A 23,109-nucleotide genomic window follows, 5' to 3' on the forward strand; every position below is an offset into this window, starting at 1 on the left:
GACAATTAAATCCTTCCCCTTCAACACTGGAAAAAAGGCTTAAACACACAACCAAAGTAATAACAACAAGAACCAAATACATGCTGGGAACTTTTGTTTTTGAAAGCTGGATTTGTTATCTTCCTAAACTGTCTCAAAGGTTGTTCGGTTTACAAACTAAGAGTGTTTGAGTTCAAGCAACTACTAGAAGTGACTGCTAATGAATCCTGGGTCTTTCCATAGACTCAACAATTATAAAAATCCTAAAACTATCCTGAAGAGGAACCTTGGTTATTTAATTTGGCAAGTTCAATATCTATTCCTTTTCTTTCCGCCCCCCTCCATTCTGAATTAGGTTCTACGCGTGTTACCATTCTACTGGACTACGGCACATGGCATTTTTCAAGTCTGACAACACAGGTTAATAGCCCCAGAACTGTGCACTAGTCTGCTTACCAGATGCTGTACCTACTAGATTTGACAGTAGGAAAGAGGTGAAGTCTATGCCATCTGAGAAGGGGTCCTCGTGTTCCGATGCCGTCTTTCTGACCTCACTCTTGTCCACTGACACACTACCAAAATTCAGGCCCATAATTTTCCACTAAGGCAGATGGAAGCATTAGTATACAAAAGGCTCAGTCATTTTTACTATCACGTTATCCAATTTTGCACTAGTGAGGAATTAAGGGTATGAATTTTGCTACCATAAATACACTCAGAGAAACTAGAGATCCTCCCTGCTTGAGAAAGGGGAGACACATTTTGTCAGAGCTGAAAACAATCACTACTGCCCCACTATCTGAACAAAAATGAGCACTCTTTCCCTCTTTCTTCTCCTGTCTTCTGTTGCATGTTTGCGTTTGGCCCTGGAAAAGCAGAATTTGTCAAAACTGAAAGCTTGAGAGCAACCACTTCCAAATTAGTAGCAATTTTGAGCCAGTAAACAGCTGTAGGAGTAATTTCAAACACATTGAAAAAAAAGCTCTTCTGCCGCTGGAGGAATTCTGGAAAGTTAGGTCTTGTCTACCTGGAAGAATTTTGCCAGTTATAAGAGTATATAACCCCACTTATTGCAGCATAGTAAAGCTTTTTTCAGCTTAGCTTAAATTTCTTTCCAAGTGACATAAGCTAAACCTAAAAAAGCCACTAGTGTATTAGAATAAGTGTGTCCAAACAGAGGGATATGGCAATATAACTATTGATTTAAATTAAAACTTCAGGTTATTCCAAAGCAAAACGTGCTTCCCTTTGTATACTACAGACACTGAAAACAAAATACAAGGAGCAGAAGGAGCCAAACAAAAATGGAAGTGTGGGAAAAGCACCAGACTAAATAGAAATTGAAATGGAGGATGGGGGAGACAAACAAACAAATAAAATAGCTACCAACTCTAAAGACTACCTCTGGAAAAGTTCAGAAAAATCTTCCTTCGAAATTTTGGAGCTGTGCTCTCTCCCCACCTTTTCAAATATACATTATAGGAAATACACAAACTAGTAAAGACCTCTGTTTTCACCTCTGGGGTTCAGAGACTAAACCATTGTTTTTAGGTAGAAAGCAACACAACAATGTTATATACAGATCACCCAATTCTCCCCTCACTTCCACTAATTTAATCCCAGGTAAAACACTGAATTTAGTGCTAATTTACACTGGTGAAAGAGGAGTACAGTCTCAGCAAAACTGTTAGACTGTGGAATGATCTGGTGGAATCTGAAGAATGGACTAGCAATCATTGCTATAATTCCAAATCTTAAAAATACAACTTAATTATAAATCAGTGCCCATAAACAAGTTATCACAATAAGTGGTTTTCACCTTGACCATATTTGAATCTCAGTGATGAAGAATATAAAGCGGTTTCTATAAATCACACAAACACAAACTTGCTAGACAAAACAGTCAAACAAAGCCCAGCAGGAATTAAGAATGATTTGTTATCCTCTGATGTTTCAGTATGGAAAAAGCTAATAGTACTAAACATCATCTACTCTCTTAGGATGAAATTCATCTCTATGCAAAGGGCTAGTACAAGGCTTCTTCAACGCTTATGTGGAAGAAAAGTCCTATTTTGCAGATTTAAGTGGCATTCACTTGGTAAGTGGGTCAAAAGCTTTGTGCTGCCCCTGTGCACAGGGGTTAATTTCATCCTCAGAATTCTTTCATAATTCTTAATGATAAAGCTAGTATTGCCATTTTTTATATTTACAAAAAAAAAAAATCATTGCCAAGATCAAACAAAAAATATGCCAATCTAGAGGTTAACTATCACACATCACCATGTAGTAGAATTAACTTTAAAAAAAAAAAAAAAAAGAAGAATGTTACCAACTTCAAGGGGGAAAAAAGGATTACCTTCAGGAGCTATACAGAGCTACCACCTTCTTTAAAACACAGCAGGATAATAAGGTGCACATTTGCTTCAGTTGATTTTGGCAACAGAATGGCATGACTGTTCAAAACAAGAGTAAAAGACCTGCAAACAAAAGATACAGAATGTAATTAGGAATAGCCATAAAATGTTTGGTTAAAACTGAACAATGAAGATTTTTTATTGCCAGTGCTGCACCTCACAGGAGCAAATTGATGTATCTATGTTATAAAGAACATTTAATTACTCTAATTTTGTGACATTTTGCTTAATGTTTGTTTTAAGTATTACACTTTCAACAAATTTTTTCAGTAACTACAAAAAGAGTTAGACTAATTTAAGATTAGTCAATTGGTGTAAAAACAAAAATTGTTACATATGCTAGACCTACTTAATTAAACTTGAGACAAAAACGACCACCACATTATAGATACAGAAGGAGCAGAGAACTCAATATCCAGGGGATTCTTCCACAAGGAAGGAAATGGGAAATATTCTAAAGAAACTGAGAACCAGTGGTTACATTTTAAATATAAAATATGCAAGTGTTTCTTCTAGTAGTACTGCTTCACTACATTATCCTAAAATACTTAAACGGGCACACTCAGGCTTAAAAAAAAAAAAAAAAAAAAAAAAAAAAAGACTACACAGAATAAAAACAGTGTTTTTAAAAATCTAATTCACCTTTACTATTAGTGCTGATTGCTTACCGTTTTCCTTTATAGTAGCATTCCTATAAGTAGAAGAGATATCACAGGTGTGACAGAAAGAGAAGGGAGAGATAGAAAAGGAAGAAGGGAAGGGACAAACACGAAGTGGAAAAACAAAAACAGACCGGGGGCTAGGACCAGATACTGAAGGCACAGCACAGTCACGGCCTAACTTGTGATCAGGAGAGTTCTATAAAGGAGATCTTGAAGATACAAGATGGGAATTTGTATTACCAGACAAAATACAATAGTTATAAATCATGCCACTCAACTTAATGGCTAAGCTACAATTTAAACATAACACTGGCTATACCAGACAGAAAACAGAAAAACATGAATACAAAAAACACAAAAAGAAAAAGCTACCCAAATCAATACAAGTAAAAGAATACAGCATCTAAAAGAAAAAAAAATATCAAACAAATTAACCAAGTTATATTTAGATCTCCTGCAAAACATTTTCACTATTTTGTGTGGTGAATTTGCAGTCAAAGTCCAATTATTAAATATGTTAAGCTTCTCAAAATATTACAAGATGCAGATTATTTTTTCATTTAGTGGCAACTCTGAAAAGCTGAGACAATTTTAGAGATGATTAATGAGATGCAGTTAACTGTTTTGTCACACAGAGTTCTTTAAAGCTTATTAATTTCATTTAGCACATTTGGAAAGTTAATTGACTTAGCTCAACATTGCTTATTTAAAACAAAACCAAAACCACCCAACCAACCAGTGCTTAATTTGTAATGAAAAAGGCGCTGGGGCTCAAGCAATTTGTTTACATTCATAACTGATGCAGCAAGCCCAGAGTTGCCGGGGCTATGAACTACCAAGCCTAGAGGTGCCAGGGCTCAGTCCTGGCAAAAATTAAACACTGCACCTAATCAACAAAACCCTCTTTTGCATCCATAAAAACTGGCCGACGTAAAAGCCTCCTTACAGGCATACAATACCAACTTTTTTGTAACAACTCTATAACACTATGGCTTTCATAGCATTCCAAGCTTGATTTAACATGTAAATGGTACTGAAGTAACTTTTTGGTCCATTTGTGCTATATGTGCAGAATCTCCATGTTCCATTGTCTTGATTTTGCCTGAACCATCCTTTCAGACTACAAATCACTGCCAGGCTCATGAGTTGAAACTGGATTACTGCCCTTCTGGATAATGGAGAGAGAAACAAATACCAAGTTCCATAGTTCAGCTTTAAAGACGCACTGCCAACTTGATTTTTTTTTTAGTTGATAAATTTCAAATAATTCAAGTTTCTTATAGCCCAACATTTAAAAAAGCATGTACACATTTCCTTTTTAAAAACAAAATGGTGTTTCTGATCCCCTGTTGATTTGCAAAAGAGTTCTTTGCAGACAGGAAAGGTGAATGGGCAGACCCAAGCATGACAAAAAACAAAAACAAAAAAAACATGCTATACTTAGGTCCATCCTTCCTTCCCTTTCCTCTGCCCATGTAATAATGGTAAAGACCAATGAGTATAATCAGTTTAAATGACATTATAAACATGACAATTAAATGTAAAGTTAACAATTTTATGTTGCTAAGACCTTAGTTTACTAAAAGTGAAAATTCAGAAATGCACTGCGTCCCTTTATGCTTTGTTGACTCTGTTATCTAAGCTAAAGGCTCCTAGTCCACCAAAATTTGAATTTCAAACTCTGTAGGGAGTAAGCGTGTTTAAATACAACTATTTACAGTGGATTATTATTAGTTTTAAGGTCTTTAGGAGCTTTTTAAAAATATATTTAAGCTAAAAACTCAAGTTGTCAGAGCTCCTTTAAGGCTGAGATTTTAATTTACAAGTGTCATTAAATTTAAAGTTAGATGTTGCCATAGAAACTTTAACTCTGCTTTTGTACTTATCCACTTCAGGGTGGATAAAAATTGATTAAAAACAGATTAATTTGTTTTTTATTTAAGTTAAATACAGGGTTTTTAAAATAAAGCTATTTTAAAATATTAAATTATGACAATCTATGTTATTGTCTAAATTTACTGTAATCTATTGCAATCTTTTTAATTCATTTATTAAAAAATTAAGCAGTACATGTTTGCTGCTAAGTTTTAAAAGGAGCACAGGATCTGGTGCAAGAAGTGGAATATAGCTGAACAGGTTGGTAATAGTAACCATACTATAATTTAATTGAATAGCCTTATGGGGGTGGGGAGACGACACCAAGGAAGCCCAACACAGTAGCAATGAACTTCAAAAAGGGGCACTACACAAAAATGAGGAAGCTAATTAAACAGAAATTAAACAAAACAGTCACAACAGTGAAATGCCTGCAAACTGCATGGAAACTTTTTAGAAACACCATGATAGAGGTTCAAATTAAATGTACACCTCAAATGAAAAACATAGTAAGAGGCCCAAAAAAGTGCCACCATGGCTAAACTAAGTAAAAAGAAGTGGTTAGAAGCATCTTTAAAATTTGGAAGTCAAATCCTAATGAGGAAAATAGAAGCATAAACTGGGGCAAAACATGTGTAAAAGTATAATTAGGCAAACCAAAAAAGAATTTGAAGAGGAACAAGCCAAAACCTCAAAAATTAACAGCAAAATTTTGTTAAGTATATCAGAAGCAGGAAGACTGCCAAACAATCAGTGGGGCCAGTGGAGGACCAAGGTGATAAAGGAGCACTTAAGGAAGACACTGCCATTGTGGAGAAGTTAAATGAATTCTTGGCCTTGGTCTTCAGTGCAGAGGATGTGAGGGAGATTCCCATACGTGAGCTATTCTTTTTAGGTGACAAATCTGAGGAACTGTCCTAGACTGAGGAGTCAATAGAACAGCTTTTGAAACAAAATACATAAATTAAGTAGTAACAAGTCCCCAGGACCAGACGGTACTCACCCAAGAGTTCTGAAGGAACTTAAATATGAAACTGCAGAACTACTAACTGTGGTATGTAACCTACTGCTTAAATCAAACTTCTGTAGCAGATGACTGGAAGATAGCTAACGTGACACCAATTTTTAAAAAAGGTTCCAGAGGCCATCCTAGCAATTATAGGCTGGTAAGCCTAACGTCAGTATCAGGCAAATTGGTTGAAACTGTTGTAAAGAACAGAATTAGCAGACACATATATGAACATGATTTGTAGGGGAAAGAGTCTACACGGCTTTGGCGACGCATGATTTCATTTTACAAATCTACTAGAATTCTTTGAAAGGGTAAACAAACATGTGGACAAGGGTGATCCCGTGGATATAGCATACTTGGACTTTTAGAAAAACTTTGACAAGGCCTCTCATCAAAGGCTCTTAAGCAAATCAAGCAATCATGGGATAAGAGAGATGGATCAGTAACTGGTTAAGAGATAGGAAACAAACGATACATAAGAACAGCCATACTGGGTCAGATCAAAGGTCCATCTAGCCCAGTATCATATCTTCCAACAGTGGTCAATGCCAGGTGTCCCCAAAGGGAATGAACAGAACAGGTAATCATCAAGTGATCCATCCCCTGTTGCTCATTCCCAGCTTCTGGCAAACAGAGGCTAGGGACAGCATCCCTGCCCATCCTGTTTAATAGCCATTGATGAACCTATACTCCTTGAACTTATCTAGTTCTTTTTTTAACCCTGTTACAGTCTGGCCTTCACAACATCCTCTAGCAAGGGTAGGAATAAATGGTCAGTTTTCAGAACAGAGATAGGTAAAAAGTGGTGGTATCCCCCATGGATCTGAACTAGATCCAGTGCTGGTCAACATATTCATAAATGATCTGGAAAAGGGGATTAAACAGTGCAGTGCAAAGTGTTCAGGTGGTACAAAATTACTCAAGATAGTTAAGGTCAACGCACACTGTGAAGATTAAAGGGATCTCACTAAACTGGGTGACTGGGCAACAAAATGGCAAATGAAATTCAATACTGATAAATACAATGTAATGCACATTGGAAAACATAATTCCAACTGTACATACAAAATTATAGGATCTAAATTAGCTTTTACAACTCAAGAAAGAGATCTTGGAGTTTTTGTGGATAATTCCTTTTCTCTTCAATCTTCTCTTCATGGAATCTTTGTACGCTTGGTCTTTCACATCTTCTCTTACTACCCTCTTCCTCCCATGCTTTCTTTGCTGGTCATTCTTCTCCCACTCTTATTACACATCCAGCCCACCTCAAACATGTGCTCTTCAGCCTGTCAATCACCTAGAACCCCAAGTTCACCTTCCTTTTAATTTCTTCCATGCAATCTGTCTACCTTCCACTTGACTACCATTCTCCTCAGTTTTACGACCTGCATCTTTTCTTCCATCTCCATAAGACCCACTGTTTACAAACCACAGAGCAGGCAGGGACAAAAACGTAATATAATAGTGGTGACCAAACTCTGGCTCACAAACCACATGTGGCTCTTTTACCATTAAAGTTCGGCTCGCAAGCCCGTTCTCCAAATATCAGACTGGGGTGGGGAGAGCTTGGGACCTCTGCTTTGCAGTGGGATGGTTGGGTAGGAGCTTCTGTCCAGTGGGGAGGAGGGTCTCGGGGCTTCAGCCCTACGAGGCGCACCTGCCGAGGCATGGGGCTTCCGCAGGAGTGGGGCTGAAGCCCCAAGCCCCAGCTCCCCTCAGTAGTGTATTCCGGCTCTCGAACTTCTGAAGATTATCTTATGTGGCTCGGAATTTAGCCACTAATTTGGCCACCCCTTCAATATAAGCTTCTCCTTTCAATATGTTACTTTAATTGCTGGTTCCACAGTACTCCTGACACCTTTTTTACAGCTGCTGATGCACACTTGGTTCTTCTTTTCAATTCCCAGATCTCTCTGCAATGGCACTAAGTGTACCGCCCAAGTACACAAATTCTTTCGCCAGACTCAGCATCTCTCCAGAAACGTCAATCAACAGCTCTTCTTCCACCTTTATTAGTTTCATAACTTCACTTTTCTGTGTGTTATCTTCCAACTATGGTCTTCAAATGCAGATGTCCACTCTGATAATTACCAATTACTCTTTGCTGCCAATCAAAAGGATCAGATTATAAATCTGATGAATATCAATGTTTATTTTTAAGTTTTTTTCAAATTTTGACTGTTGAGGGAGTGTCAATGATGGGGGAGTGTCAATTATTTAATGACAGTAGATGTTGAGATTCAAAACATTAATGCTTTATAACCATTAAAACACAAGTGGTCAGCATCCCATGTCAAAATATGAGATGTATAAATCCTTAAACTCTAATAAGTTCTAAAGCACCATTTTTCTTAATTTGCCTAGCCATACACATTGATTACCATAAATGGAAATATTTTTCATCAGAGTGTGCAGAACTTGAAATCAACATTTACCGACAAAAATCTTCCAAGCCTAAATATATGAAGGTATATGCGGTTTTATAAAATACCACATTGTGTGTTACTTAACAAAAGCCACCTTAATGGCACAGGGTACACCATTCAGACTTTAGTCCACAAAAGTAAGGGGATCAGGTTTGTTTAATGTTCCAAGACAATCCTCTCTCTGTGCTTCCGGTACTATAAGAATTTTTCTGCTGTCTGTTTAACCTGCTGGCAACCTGGCTTATCTGTAAGTAGTTTTCTTTCATAGAAGAAAGTTTAATTTTTTCTTTCCCTTTTGTTATAAAATTGATGGGGCCTTTAGGTACTTCAGCCAGTTATTTCCCTCCTTTTCAAAATAAGTTTCCCTCCCCACCTGCTGAATGCATGCACCCTCTCCCCAAATGGCTAAATTCCAATTTGCCATTTCTCTTAAAGTACTGGTGTCAGAGAAATTAAAGTGTCACTTATTTAAAAAATAAATATTGAACAGATGTGACAAATTTTAGAGTTTATCATAGTGCTAAAACTGATTTCACTGAAGTCTAGGACAACCTTCTCTTCAGTTTCTTTCAATTCTTTTGTATCTGTCTGATGATTTTTCACTTGACTGAATACTGTTTTTGTCTAGGGGTATGCAGTATTATTTGAAGTATCATGTGTATTATTGTTTATTATTTGCCCGGACTCCACAGGGGTGTGTAAAAGCTGTTTTCTGTTAACATCACTGTTCAACATCAGCACTGATTAGTTGATAAACTTGAGGCAGCTGTCAGTAACATTCAACTGATCATTCTGTTTCGATATCTTGATACCCCAATGACATTATCTTGTTGGCTCAGTTCAGTATATTATTGCAGGTTATGGCCGTTCTGGTTGAGCAAAAGCATCATGCCTTAGACTGGTTATTAAGCCAGATAAAACAAAGTGTCATGTCATTACCATGAAGCAGTCTCCAGCTCCATATCACAACCAGCACAGTATTAGTCCGTCTGGACAGGACATCAAGCACATGGCACCTGTCAAGTATTTGAGCAGTGTCATGGACATTGGAGCTTGAGGATGCTCAAAAGATCTGAACATGCATATAGCAGCAGCAGCTGCCACATTTTGGGCCCTTCACCAGCCTTTGTGGTAATGTCATTACATCAAGTTTGCTACAAAGCTGAGGCACTATAAATCAACAGGTATACCAACTCCATTGCATGAAAGTGAAATGTGGGCACTGAGGAAAGCTGAAGAATACTGGACTGATGTTTTTGAGTCTTACTGTCTTCATCAACTGCTTCATATCAAGTTGCAGGACAAGATCAGCTATTAGGATATTTGAAGTCGAATACAGGAATCACCTCCTTCAGCATTGATTCAGTTTCAGCAGCTTTCTTGGGATGAACATATCATTCGAATGGAAGACCAATGAATCCCAAACCTGCATACCAAGGAATGTTGATATGTGGCTGGCTATCATGGGGGCATCAAGATTGCCATTGATGGATATAAACCAAATATACAACCAGACTACCATTAAGCACCTTGTCAGCGATCAATCACTGAATTTGCAAGGAGGCCATGTCCTTTGGGATTTGCCATAATGAAGATGATGTATTACTTGACTGTTCTAGAGTTTAAATATCCTACTTGTATCTTCTTTCTGTAGCCATTCTATTTTTGACTATATAGCTACTCTTTGAAGTGATCCCTGGAGTTTTATGCTCCTCCACTCTAGTTAACATTTCATATGCTTATCTTGGACAGTATTTTTAATATTCATAGTTTCATAGAAATATGATGACAAAACTAAAAATCAGACAGATTATCCATCTTTGGTAAAAGAATGTGATCCAATCCCGTTCACGAGCTTGTGGATGCTAGTCTTTTAGAATTAGACACTGAAATAATTCTAATACACATCTTTTGTCTAATAAACTTCTTAACTGAGGAAACAGGCACAGAAGTAAATGGTTACTAAAAGGTGACACCACATTAGTCAGGAAGTAAACCCAGGTTGGATTTCTGATGTGTTTTAATCACTGAGAAACACTCCCTGCTCTAATATAATTATGTTCTTTCCCTTCAATTACTTTACCCTTTTTAATCATACAAATAAGCAGTTTCCTCTCCTGTGTGGGTATGATCTTTGATTCACAGCTGGCTGATGGAGCATTTTGGTTTTTTAACCACACTTTTTTTTTTAAATCACCTCAGAAGCATTGCCAGAATATACCCTTTTCTCTCTCCAAAGACAAACTGAGGTTCCTAACTTGTTGTAAAGCGTGGTATATTCAAGTATGTGTTCCTTCAGATGGCTTAGTTCAAATAATTGACTCATTATCCACGACGGAAAGGTACTGCATGTGGAAACAAACTCTCTGGAAAAGAATTACAACTTGTAGAATCTGGTCAAAAAGTTTGCAAATGGTTCTGCAAGCAACATGTCAAAAAAAAAAAAAAAAAAAAAAAGGGGAGTTCAAGTACATCTTGACTTTGACACTTGAAGTTAGCTGGGAAAGTGGGTGAAAATTCCTAGAAGGGAAAAAAAGATGGCACCATTTAAATTCTAGAGAATAACCATGGCACAGATGGTTAACTCCATAGCACTGAGTCTTTATGTTAATTTTCTTTAAAATCTCCAGTGTCTGTCTAATTCCCAGTCTAAGATCCCCTGATAATTAAGGGCTGCTTAAAATGTGGTTTGAATTCACGGTCGCTTAGAGTGTTACTTTTAAGACTGTTTTCTCCCTCTGCTACATTTCTGCATTCTGACAATCAGGCACAATTTACTAAAAGACTTGCCCCGAAGCACTAGAAAACTTCAAAGAATGATATTTAATAAATTTCACTTGATTACCCAAGAATGGAAGCACTGCAGATGGCAGAGAAAGTAAAGGAACAAGATTTAAAAATACCATCAGTATGTATAAATCCCATGGACACTCATGAACCCTTAGTATATACATCAAGCTAAGCATCACCCATAGCTCTTTACAGAAGTACATTATTCCATACCAAATACCTCAAGTTTATCACACTAGAGTCAATTACACATATTGGCTTGCATGATAGCATCAATCTATGGAGACTCCTAAAAATTCAAGCAAGGAATTTAGTATTCTTCAACCTCACTGGACCTCAAAACACACACAAGTTTGCAAGTGTTTTTATTTTATTTTAAGATACATCTAGTTTCAGGTAGCTTAAAAATAGCTAAGGAGCTACTGACATCCATTACAGGGACACTGTCAACTAAAAACCTAGTCAATTTCAGCTGCAGATACTACACTTGTCCCTGATTCTTCACAAGGAATATTTTGGTTTGGTTTCATAGTCTTATTGTCCCTTTTTAGAAAATGTTATTTTCCTCCACAGTTGCTGTGTGAAAGACCCACAAAATCAGAAGCAACTAACTATACAAGGGAAACAGTGAAAGTGGTAATAAAAAGTGATGTCAAATGCAGAAAGTAAACCATTTTTGTTCTGTGTTTGTAAAGCACTTAACACAATGGGGTCCTGGTCTATGACAGTACAAATTCAGTAAAAAATAAACAATATGACAAAAAAAATTGACAGCTTCCATTTAAGAGTATACCTTGGTGTTAACTGAACATCACTAAGTAAAAAATTCAGACTGGAATGAGACTTTTTAGCTGACAGTGTCCCTGTTTTGACCAAAATTACCATTTACTTCCCTAAATTAACAAATCCCCTTCAATCAGAATGTATTACATCTGAAGTACCCAATCCAACTATTACAATAACCGAACAAATCTGAGTTTATGAGCAGAACAGTGATTAGACTGACAATTAAGCATAACAAATGTAAGAAGTTTGCAAATTAGATTGTGACATTATAAAAATGAACACAACAAAATAAGGGAGACATACAGATTAAGTAAAACAAAACTGAAATTGTGACTTCTGCACACAATAGCAATCTGTACTCCAATTCACTAAATGCATCAATATTTTTTGGAATAATATGTTCACCTGCCCCTGTCTTTTTTGTAAAGCATTAAGCATAACAAGGAATTATGCCTTTTAGGCTTTGTCTACACCACACAATTAAGTCAACCTATGTTAGGACAACCGACAGCCACTGCAATGAATTACTGTAGTTTTTCATGTTCACACTACTCTCCTTCTGCCAGTGGTGTGCGTCCCCACCAGGAGCGCTTGCACCGATTTAAGTGGGTGGCTGACAGCCCGAGCTGTCAGCGCCCAGCAGTGGGGCTCACAGCTGTGAGCTCTGCGCAATGCTGACAGGCAATGCAAGTAATGCAGTGTTTACACAGACTCTGTGTCACCCTGACTTCATTGACCTATGCGCTACACCTCTTATGGATGTGGAATCATTAGGTTGGTATAGTGGAGGACTGACATCAGTGAGACTAACTCTATAGTGTAAACCTGACCGTAGTGTCCCCCATCTAAAAGTGAGGCATTTAATTCTATTGTATAAATGTTTTTATGTAGGTACCTACCACCCGTTTCTACAGTATCTCAGGACTGATACCAGCTAGCAATACAAAAAAAACATATACAAATATAATGTGTTTAAAGACCTATACAAGGTTTAATTAACTGAAAATCTATTTTTAAAATGTACACTACAACATCAAGATGAATTATTCCATTAATCCCAAATAGTTGCCATGACAGAAAAGGAGAACTGTCTAAATACTTTTCTTTCATCAAAATAAATAGGGATGGCAATTTAAGATGGTATATAGTGTTCCCACACCTCAAATATTTATCCATGGCATGATCAATATATCTCATCGGACTGCACACTATAACAGAACAGAGACAGTAGCAGAAACCACACAGTTTCATAGTTGAGCAGAAGTGTTTTGGCTGTAGAGTAAATTGACAAAGATGACAAAAAAATTCTACTCGGTTTCACACAGCCATATCATTTCTGCGAGAGCTGCTTTGCTTCCAAATAAGACAGGAAGGAAGTTAAAAGGTTGCTTAAAAATCAGGTTCATTGTGGGAGAAGAGTGAAGGTGATACTAATATTTGTATGCCACATTTCCTGTCACCTCCTTCCCCACTCCGCCCCACACGAGAGATTGAAGCTTACCCGAAGTATACAAAGGAGCTACTTTTCTGGTTGTCACTTACTTACACTAAAATCAACAAGTTTGCATCCAGTTAATTTAACAGATACATCAAGAGTTGAGAAAGAAGTAACACTATGTTCACAAAGAATAATATGGAGAAACTTCATCTTGAACCACCTCCTATATTTAGGGCCACTGGCAGACAGGTGACACACGCTTCTCAATCAATATCAAGAGTAAATCATCCCATGTGGATGAAAACTCCTATAGGGTGCACACATAATCTATGAAAAACAAAATGAAACTTTACACAAGTGCTGGATTACATGAACAAACCATTATGTAAGCATATAAAGTGTTAGTTTTATGAAAATAACGGTAGAACTGAGGTACAATTTCATATGCTGAACTCTAGAATAAATGCCTCAAATCCTTGTGGAGATAAACTATGGGAATACACTATTGTCAATTCTGAGCTAAGTTTGTATTTTAGCTGTACTATAAAAGCCTTTACTTTAGTCAAGGACTGGGAAATCAAATGTTCATTTCATTTGCTTCTTCAAACTTTGATGATTGCTACTGAAAACATATTTCTTCAGTTTGATTTGATGGACACCTTTACCTCGATATAACGCTGTCCTCGGGAGCCAAAAAAAAAAAAAAAAAAAAATTACTGTATTATAGGTGAAACCGTGTTATATCCAACTTGCTTTGATCCACCGGAGTGCGCAGCCCCGCCCCTCCGGAGCACTGCTTTACCGCGTTATATCAGAATTCACGTTATATCGGGTCGGGTTATATCGGGGTAGAGGTGTATTTATTTCAATTTGTATAAAATAAAAGACAGTACTTATTGCTTCATACTAAGGACACAGGGACACTTTAGATCAAGGGTCAGCAATGTTCGGCACGCGGCTCGCCAGGGTAAGCACCCTAGCAGGCCGGGCCAGTTTATTTACCTGCTGACGCGGCAGGTTCGGCCGATCGCGGCCCCCATTCGCCGCGGTTCGCGTTCCCGGGCCAGTGGGGGCGGCGGGAAGCGGAGCGGGCCGAGGGATGTGCTGGCCGCGGCTTCCCGCCGTCCCGGGCCAATGCGGGCGGTGGGAAGCTACAGCCAGCACATCCCTCGGCCCGCGCCGCTTCCCGCCACCCCCATTGGCCCAGGACGGCGAACCGCAGCGAATGGGGGCCGCGATCGGCCGAACCTGCCGCGTCAGCAGGTAAATAAACTGGCCCGGCCTGCTAGGGTGCTTACCCTGGCGAGCCACGTGCCGAACGTTGCCGACCCCTGCTTTAGATACTTTAAAAACACGACAAAAATTCCTTCCTCATAATAGTGCAAGTTTCATCTGACCACACCAGCAAAAACAAAAAAAAGGCAGAAGCAGTTTAAAGACTGAAACAATACTCTTTTCCCATCACCAGCCCTTGTAATAACTTCTCCCTGTGTCCTTCAGTAAACTAAGGAGGAGATATGGCTTTCCAGAACCATAAAAATCACCACATTTGCATTATTTCATGTGATGGGGTGAACTCACCCGGTACTGGACAGGGAAGGATTAAGTCCTCGCTATGGGCTGAGCAAGCCATGCCCCCACATCTCTACTGGGCATGCTCACGGTGAAGTATTTCTATAAGAGAGAGCAGTCCAGCTCAGTCTAGGCTGACTGCTGAGGAGGAAGGATGATCCTTGCTGTCTCCAGCCTGGGAACAGCTGGAACCCCTGATTGCGGAAGCCAGAGGTGCCGAAACCCAGACAGACACCCAAGTGCATGCGGACACCCGAGAGGGACCGGGAGCACTGGGAACTGCACCCACTGAGAAGCCCGGAGACCCCAATGATGTCTCAACAATGACTCCCAGACACATGGTAAGAAGTGGCCCGAGGAGGACTAGTTATAGTGGGAAGTCCTGTGGGAAGCCAGCGTATTTAGGTTGTAGCCCTGCTAGCTCAGTGGTGGAACGCTCTGCCACTGCTAGGGCCCTGGGCTGAGACCCAGTGGAGTAGGGAGGGCCCAGGTCATCCTAGGTGACAGCCCACTGGCCGCTAGGCCTGACAGCCCTGAGATCCAGGGCGACTCTATTGACTCTGGCCGCTAGGCCTTAGAGCCCTGAGGCCAAGAACAGTCCAACAGACTTAATCATGGAGTGAACTCACCCCTCACTGGACAAGTACACCCACCCTCACAAGAGTAAAAAACTAGTTCCAAAGTCAAAGGGCCCTCAGAAAACACTCTCCAAACAACCTCCTTCCCTCCCCACCTTGTTTTCTTTATTTATTTTTTATACCAGCTCATGCATCTCTGCTTATCACAACTGTAGAAATATTATCTAAGACCAGACCACCTCCCCCTGTATGTAAGTAGGTCTGAGACCATTGAGGGCTTTATAGGTCAATACCAGAAACCTTGCATTCTACACAGAATCCAGAGTCAGTGAAGATCACAAAGCCAGACCCCATGCCTATGGCAGGAAACTCCACGAACAATGAGGCTATTGCATTTTGCAGCTATTTAAGTTTCCCAATATATTTCAGATAAAGTCTTCTATAGAATACATTGTAGTGACCTAACCTTCAAATGACAAAGGTGTGGATGAAAGCTGCACTAAGTGCATCCAAAAGAAAGGCAACTTCCTGGACATACATAAAAGGAAGACAGGTAATCTGATCATTAGAGCTCCACATTAAGGAAAAGCATGAACATCTTAATATTAAAACAAAATAAAAACAAGATAAAACAAAAAACTTATACCACAGTGGCAACTCTTGTCACCACTCCAGATGTTGTGGCCTGATGTATGGTGTTGCACTGCTGCTCAGTCAAATTTGGCCTGTCTGCCCCTCTGTCATGATGGGAGGAGTGGACAGGCCAAATCTGAATGAGCGGCACTGTGGCACCATGTGCCAGGTTGCAATGCCTGGAGTAGGGTGCCAGTCCAAGCCCCACAGGACTGGAGCTGTTGCTGTGGTGTGTTTGCTTTGCCAACCACCCCCAGGGTTTACTACCCGACCACATAGTGGTAGTACCCCACCCCCAGGTCTCCTGTGATAAAAACAAAATTTAAAAAATATATACAAAATTAAGAATTTAATGGGATTCCACTGATCACCTAATAGAACCAGGAAATCCTACCAGAATCCTACACAGCAAACTTGAACAAAAGGCAGATATACAGCTTCATTCAAAGGGGAAAGATACAATCCTCATGTTATTTCCTAGTTGCTCTCCCAACCAATCCAGCATCACTTAAATTCTATCTGGATTGAGCCCCAGTTTACAAGCTGCTTACCACCCAAAAAAACCTAACCCTCAGATCAAGGCCTTTATACCTTCTTTTTGCCTCCCCCAAACCCAAGCTATTAAGACTTAAAACAAAAGAAACCCTCCCTCTCACAATTGGTTTCAGCTCAAGACTTCTGCCCCTAGTGATCTATCTTCCAATCTGCTTCATTTGTCAAAAGCAGACTTGCTGTAAATGAGGATGACCTGTGAAGCTGAACCCAGGGAGGATGGTACCTAGGAATCACTTCATCAATGGTTGAGTACAGTATTCCAAACCAATAACAACATGGTTTGTCAGGGAGACAGTATTGTCCCTCATAGTCCTCTAAATATGCTTAGGTCACATTAGACTTAGGGGCAGATCATCAGAGTAGGACCTGCCCTGACAAAGAACTGTTCTCAACTTCAAATTAGAGATGGTAACCTATGCTGACGTAAATGTCACTGAGTACTATCACTGCACCAGCACTTTATGGAGACTCCACAATACCACGGAGAAACGGATATACTAAAACCAGTCTCATTTTAACTCCATCTCAGAACTCTTACATACAAGATGGATACACTTAGAATTGGATCCACTTATCTTGGGTATACCACATTCTCACCCAGCAGGCATCAAATGCACTGAAACAAGTCCTGAAACATTACACAGATGCATATTCTGTGAGGCCTCATCCTTTCTCAAATAACTTATCTTACTGACTACCAACCACACATTAAATCACAAGAAACAAAGGCCAGGATTCTTCTCCACTGACACCTTCTTTACAGAGTTAAATTTACGAACAAAAACCAAAGGAAATGGGAATGCAATTTTCAATTCTAATACATACCTTAAGTTTTCATATTGCCTCATCTCCCCTTGCCATCCATGAACAAACCCAAGCTCTGGAAACAGAATCCAATCTCCAGTTTATGGCACCATTGTTCCTTACATTCCTTCCACTAGTGGCCAAGAGTTCATGCAACAGATCACCATCCAAATAAGCACTTTGCAGCTTTTCTGAAGAAACATCCTGATAATATCACTATTCACCCACCATGGAACCCCTATTTCAAGCAGACTCAATACTTCCACAAAATTCCCACTCTCATAGACTTTAAGGGGGCAGATGGGACCATCATGATCATCTAGTCTATCTCCTGCACATTTAATAATTACAAATGTGAGGATTTCTAATGAGGCAAACACTGTCTGTATTTCATCTCTCCACTGGTTTCCCTTATTACAAGGAAAAGAGGTAACAATTCACATTATATGAAATCATTCCCTTTCCATACATATTTAACAATAACCTGCAGCAATTACAACTCAAAAGTGAGAAACAGTTTTAAACCTCTGTGCTTTTTCCCCCAAATGTGAAATCTTCCAAGCCTGTACAATCTTGTTTACTCCAATGTGTGGCCAGGTATACCACTAAAACATAAAATATATCCAATAAGTCCTCAGAAAATGTTTTCCAAGAACACACCCTTTATTTTCTTTTTCTTTTAAATACCAAAGAGGTCCAGTTCAGTAAGTAGGTCTCAGGCATTTAAGACTTTATAAAGTTGCTGGTATTGAACCATATTCCACACAGAATTCAACAGGTAGTCAGTGGAGATCATAGAATAAGCCTAGTATAATATGCTCATGGTGTGATACTGCACTTAACTACATGTGTAATGTACTTCAAAATGTAGTAGATAAGGCATCCTAATCCTGGCTTCACCACTGGCTTCCTATGTTCTCTTGGACAATCACTTAACTCCCTTGTGCCACAACTTCCTTCAACATCCCTGATATTAGGATAGTAAAATGTTTTGAAATCTACAGATAGCACTTAGAACACTAAGTATAAATGTAGCTACCTTCCATTTATGCCAAATATGGTGACTGGATGAAAAACTATGCGTTGTCCTCCTTTTAAATGTCTCATTTCCTTCCTGTTTCATTAGTGCATGTTCTTTTTTAGCATATGTAATTACCACTAACTTAAATACGTGACAAGCCTTCACCAACAGTGGGGACTTGCACAAAGTGCTCAAAGCATCTGATATTTTATCAAAACTTAGCTTCACAGTGGGAAAAATATTTTTACTTTGATTTTTCCAAGATAATGGAAGACATCTCAACTATCCAATTAATCAAATAAGAACAATATCTAAAAACTTTGGAAAGAATCTCCATTTCTATCCCATACTGTTTTCTAGTGAAAATACAATCTGTTTTCAATTCCAATTTATTCATACACTACCAGTGTAAAAAATGTCTAACATGTACCAAAGAAAGTTTTCAAATGAAAAATGCCTCACCCCATCATCTAAGGTGAAAACCAAAATGGTATAACAAAAACATACACATTTCCAAGAAGACTGAGTTCAACTTGTCCATTTTCAAATTCATTTGAACAGCTGAGTTTTATTAATACAGTTTTACTTCTAGATCACAGGTCTGAACACCATTTGGTAGGAACCAAGAGTATATGATGGCTGTTTGGAGACTTACATGAGCAAACACTACCCACTCATTTAACTTTTAAGTGTCCACATCTCAATTTACCTATTTAATGGCAATTGCAGCAGACAAGCTAAACACTGAATGGATATGGAGAACAGCCTCCTCTCTAGAGGCAGCCCCTCCAGAACAGTGCTGAAAACTGAAATAAGATTTATGCTCTAACTCTTCTATGCATTGTTATTGTTTAAGAGCAGACAATATGTTTGTCAAGAGCAATCCCTGCCCTGGAAAGCTTATAATCTAGAAGATGTACATAGAAAGACACAGTATGCACCGTGAGATGGGGAGAAAGGAGCTATATTTATTAAATATTCTTAATTGATCGTCAGGGTTTGTTACCTGGTACGTTCAGGTGGGCTGAACCAGCAAGATCTAGGGTAATAACCTGGTGAGAAGCCCAGCCTATCTGCTACGCCTGTGCTGGTGGGAAAGAAGAGGGAGGTGGGATTTCCACCAGGGTGCTAATCTTTCATATCAGCTTCTGGCTGACAGCTGTCAGATAAATATTATGCTGCCCCATCCACTTTTAGCTAATGAAAGGAAGAAGTAGATTTTTATCCCTTCTCCAGCCTCCTTATTGCCCCCTTCCTTCTCTTAAAGTTTCCTGGCCGCTGCGTGTGCATCTATGTGTAGTGGTAGGGAAGTGTCTCTGTTACTCTGCTCTTCTCAGCTACTTACTACAGATCCTCCTCCTCCTTTATTAAGAGCTCCACGGCCGGATTCTGCTCTACTTCTCCCAAGCAGGCACATGAAAAGCAGGAAACATGTTGACACAGTTTGTCTACAGACTGACGAAAGTCACACTAAATCAGTTTATAACTGATTCATATTTGGAAGGTTAGCAGCAAGGATTGTAAACAGTTTTTTAAATTAATGCTTACATTCCGCATAAATAGCATAATTAGGCACCCTCACTCCTCAAAGAAAACTTCCTAACCTGCCACTGGCAAGCAGATTTTTAAGTCTTAACATAGATCAATTATCTGTGTTGTAACTGCATTCATTTCAGTGAAGTTCACATCTCAGCATAGTTCATTCAAATCTCCCATTAAAAAGTCTCAAAAGTTGTCAACTGTTAAGCAAAACGTATTTAAAAATCAAAATGTTTAAATTAATATGCAAGGTGAAATCTATAATGCACTTGATTTGATAACTGCCCAGTGCAGGGAGAGAAGGTGCTTTCAGGTCAGACATCAGTATGGCTATGAAAATCCAATATACAAACAACAGTATTACATTAAAGAAGAGCAGATTGCTGGTGTAAAGAGTAATCTGTTCAGTCTGTCCTGATACTGCAATTACTTAAGCATGTGCTTAACTTTACTAACATGAGTACACTATTGACATTAGTAAAGTTCAGTGTGTACATAAGTGTTCACAGGATTAGGGCCTTTACTGGCAATAAGCAATGACTTTATCCTACATTTCAGCAAGGGGTTTATAGCAGGGTGCTATGAGGAAGTCTAATGTTGTTTTACAAAATATAAAACTGTAACATTCTGAAATATCATAAATGTGTACAATGTAAAAATGTAAAAAAAGTACATTTGACATATTATTCCTTTTTAACTTTAAATGTGCTCAACTACTCACTAACTACAAAATAACTTATTCTGCACAATCTGTTCCCAATCATTTGTAGTAACAATCACAAGGAAGCAGAGCAGATGAACCCTAAACAAGGTACAAATAAAATTCAACTTGAGTCTACACTGTTTAGTTCATAGTTTGAAAGTATTTTTAAGAAGTAATGACAAGGAGAATCCAGTGTGAAAGAGTAGTAGATAACATGTGATTCCTAGAAAGTGGATCACAGCAGAAGCTGAAGATACAGCACGCTCCCAGACCTAATACTTCTTACCGGGTTTGACTGTTGTCAAAGGCAGGCACAGAAGCATGGACAGGCTGAGTCATTCCCTGTAGTAACTTCAGGGCGAATCCCCTTCCCGATAGTGGTGGGAAGGGAACAGAGAGTACAGCCCCGCCCGGCCAGCCCCGCTCCCTCGCGCTGTTTACAAACAGCCTCTGTCAAGGAGCGGGGCGGCCCCCGCCCTCCCCAATGAGACGCTACTCCCCGGGTCACTCTAAGGGCAGCCCCCCGCTCCATCTTCCCCGGGGCAGGGGAGGGATCCCACCTCTACCCCGACTCGCTCTTTCTCTGCTGCGCCCAGCGGGTGTCAGCCGGGCGCGCTGCTGGGGAAAGGCCCACGCAGCCCAGCGAGCCCCTCACCCCCGCGCCCCACCAGCCTGCGGGGAGGGGGCGCCCCCCCCACTAGCTCCTGCTGAACTCCCCCTCCCCTCAGCAGTCGGGGGGGGGCTCCGCGGTCCCGCTCCCCCCCGCCCTGGGCAACACTCACCCACAGCGGCGAGGCGGCCCCGCGCACCATCCTGCGGTGACCGGCAACAGCGGCTCCTCACTGCGGCTGGGTCCGGCCGATGGGCTCCGGAGACGCCCAGCAGAGCGCGGTCGGGGGCTCCCTCAGGAGCTTGGGAAAGCGCCGGACCCGGGGGGAGTTGGGGGACTCCGGGCACCGCTCGAGCCCCGCCACCGTCCTCCTGGCGCAGCCGCTGCCGCTGTTTGTTATTGTCGTCACTCTCTTCCGGCGCAGTGCACGCTGGGTAAGGGAAAGCCGGGAGTGGAACCATAGAGAGGAGGCGCGCGCGGGACAGAGCGGAGGCGGAAGGAAGGAGAAGGCTGACGGGAGGGGCCCCGCGGGATGCTGAAAAGGAAGCGGCTGGGCTCGGAGAAACCGAGGAAAGAGAGCGGCATGCGCGTGCAATGGAGCGCTAGGCAGAGGGGGCAGCCGGGTGTGTGAGCGAGGCAAGAGGCTGGTTGTGGGACCGAGGCCTGGTGTGAAGGGCTATGGAGTGTGGGACTGAGGCCTAGTGAAGGGGGCTATGGGGTGCGGGACTGAGGTGCAGTGTGGGGTGGCTATGGAGTGTGGGACCGAGGCCTGGTGTGAAGGGCTGTGGGGTGCGGGACTGAGGCCTAGTGTGGGGGGGCTATGGAGTGTGGGACTGAGGTGCAGTGTGGGGGGGCTATGGAGGGTGGGACCGAGGCCTGGTGAGGGGGGCTATGGGGTGTGGGACCGAGGCCTGGTGAGGGGGGCTATGGGGTGTGGGACTGAGGCCCATGCACAGGTGGCAGCTGGGTATATGAGTGAAGCATGGGGGGGGGGGAGGAGACAAGAGTGGGTGTGTGCCCAAGTGTCAAGAACCAGCCACTCCTACCCCATTTTGCATGTTCATTTAGAATTACCTTATGTGACACCAGTTGCCTTTTCTGCTGGCCTCAGGGCCGGTGCTTCCACTAGGCGGTCCCCTAGGGCAGCAGGATTTCGGGGGTGGCATTTTGCCACCCTTGGCGGCAGGGGGTCCTTTAGCTCCGGAAATTCGGCAGCGGGTTCTTCACTCGCTCCGGGACCCACCGCTGAAGTGCCCCAAAGACGCAGAGTGGAAGGACCCCCACCGCCGAATGCTCAGAGGAGGAGTGCTGCTGCTTAGGGCGGCAAAAACCCTGGCGCTGCTCCTGGCTGACCTCCATTGCTACCATACGTGATTGGGATTAAGTGGTACGTCTACTGTTGGTGCTGGGCACATGATTCTCAGCTTGTGTAGACATAAATAATAGCTGGCACAGACAGCAGCTCAGGCTAGCCATGGCAAGTAACCTGCCTGAAGCCGGTGGGTACGTGGTAAGGGCAGTTAGCCTAATCTGCCACTCAGCCCTGGCCGTTCTACCCCTGCTGTGCCAGGGGCACCATTTGAGAGAAGAGGAGCAGCGGGAGCCCCCCTGAGTTTCTTACAGGAGTTGTGGGAGCTCCCAGGTGGAGCTATTAACTACAGCACAACATTAGTGTGAAATGTAGTCAAGTATCAGGGGGTAGCCCTGTTAGT

The 23,109-nt window shown here is 41.0% G+C and overlaps 1 protein-coding gene across 13 annotated transcripts in view; it reads right to left on the reverse strand.

The window, feature by feature from the left end:
• RB1CC1 (RB1 inducible coiled-coil 1) overlaps positions 1-23,109 on the reverse strand; it is a 195,718-nt gene that overhangs the window by 162,809 nt on the left and 9,800 nt on the right. For 6 of the 13 annotated variants that reach the window (XR_010598864.1, XR_010598863.1, XM_065585535.1 and 3 more), the window contains exons 1-2: positions 21,570-21,829; positions 2,336-2,456 (exon numbers count right to left, since the gene is read on the reverse strand). The gene's annotated coding sequence lies outside the window, so the exon portion shown is untranslated. Of the gene's footprint in view, positions 1-435; positions 581-2,335; positions 2,457-21,569; positions 21,830-23,109 lie in introns of those variants that run through there. The other 7 variants (XM_065585533.1, XM_065585539.1, XM_065585534.1 and 4 more) reach the window with 7 other exon arrangements.

The sequence above is a fragment of the Chrysemys picta genome, chromosome 2, assembly GCF_011386835.1.
Source record: "Chrysemys picta bellii isolate R12L10 chromosome 2, ASM1138683v2, whole genome shotgun sequence".
Lineage (NCBI taxonomy): Eukaryota > Metazoa > Chordata > Testudines > Emydidae > Chrysemys > Chrysemys picta.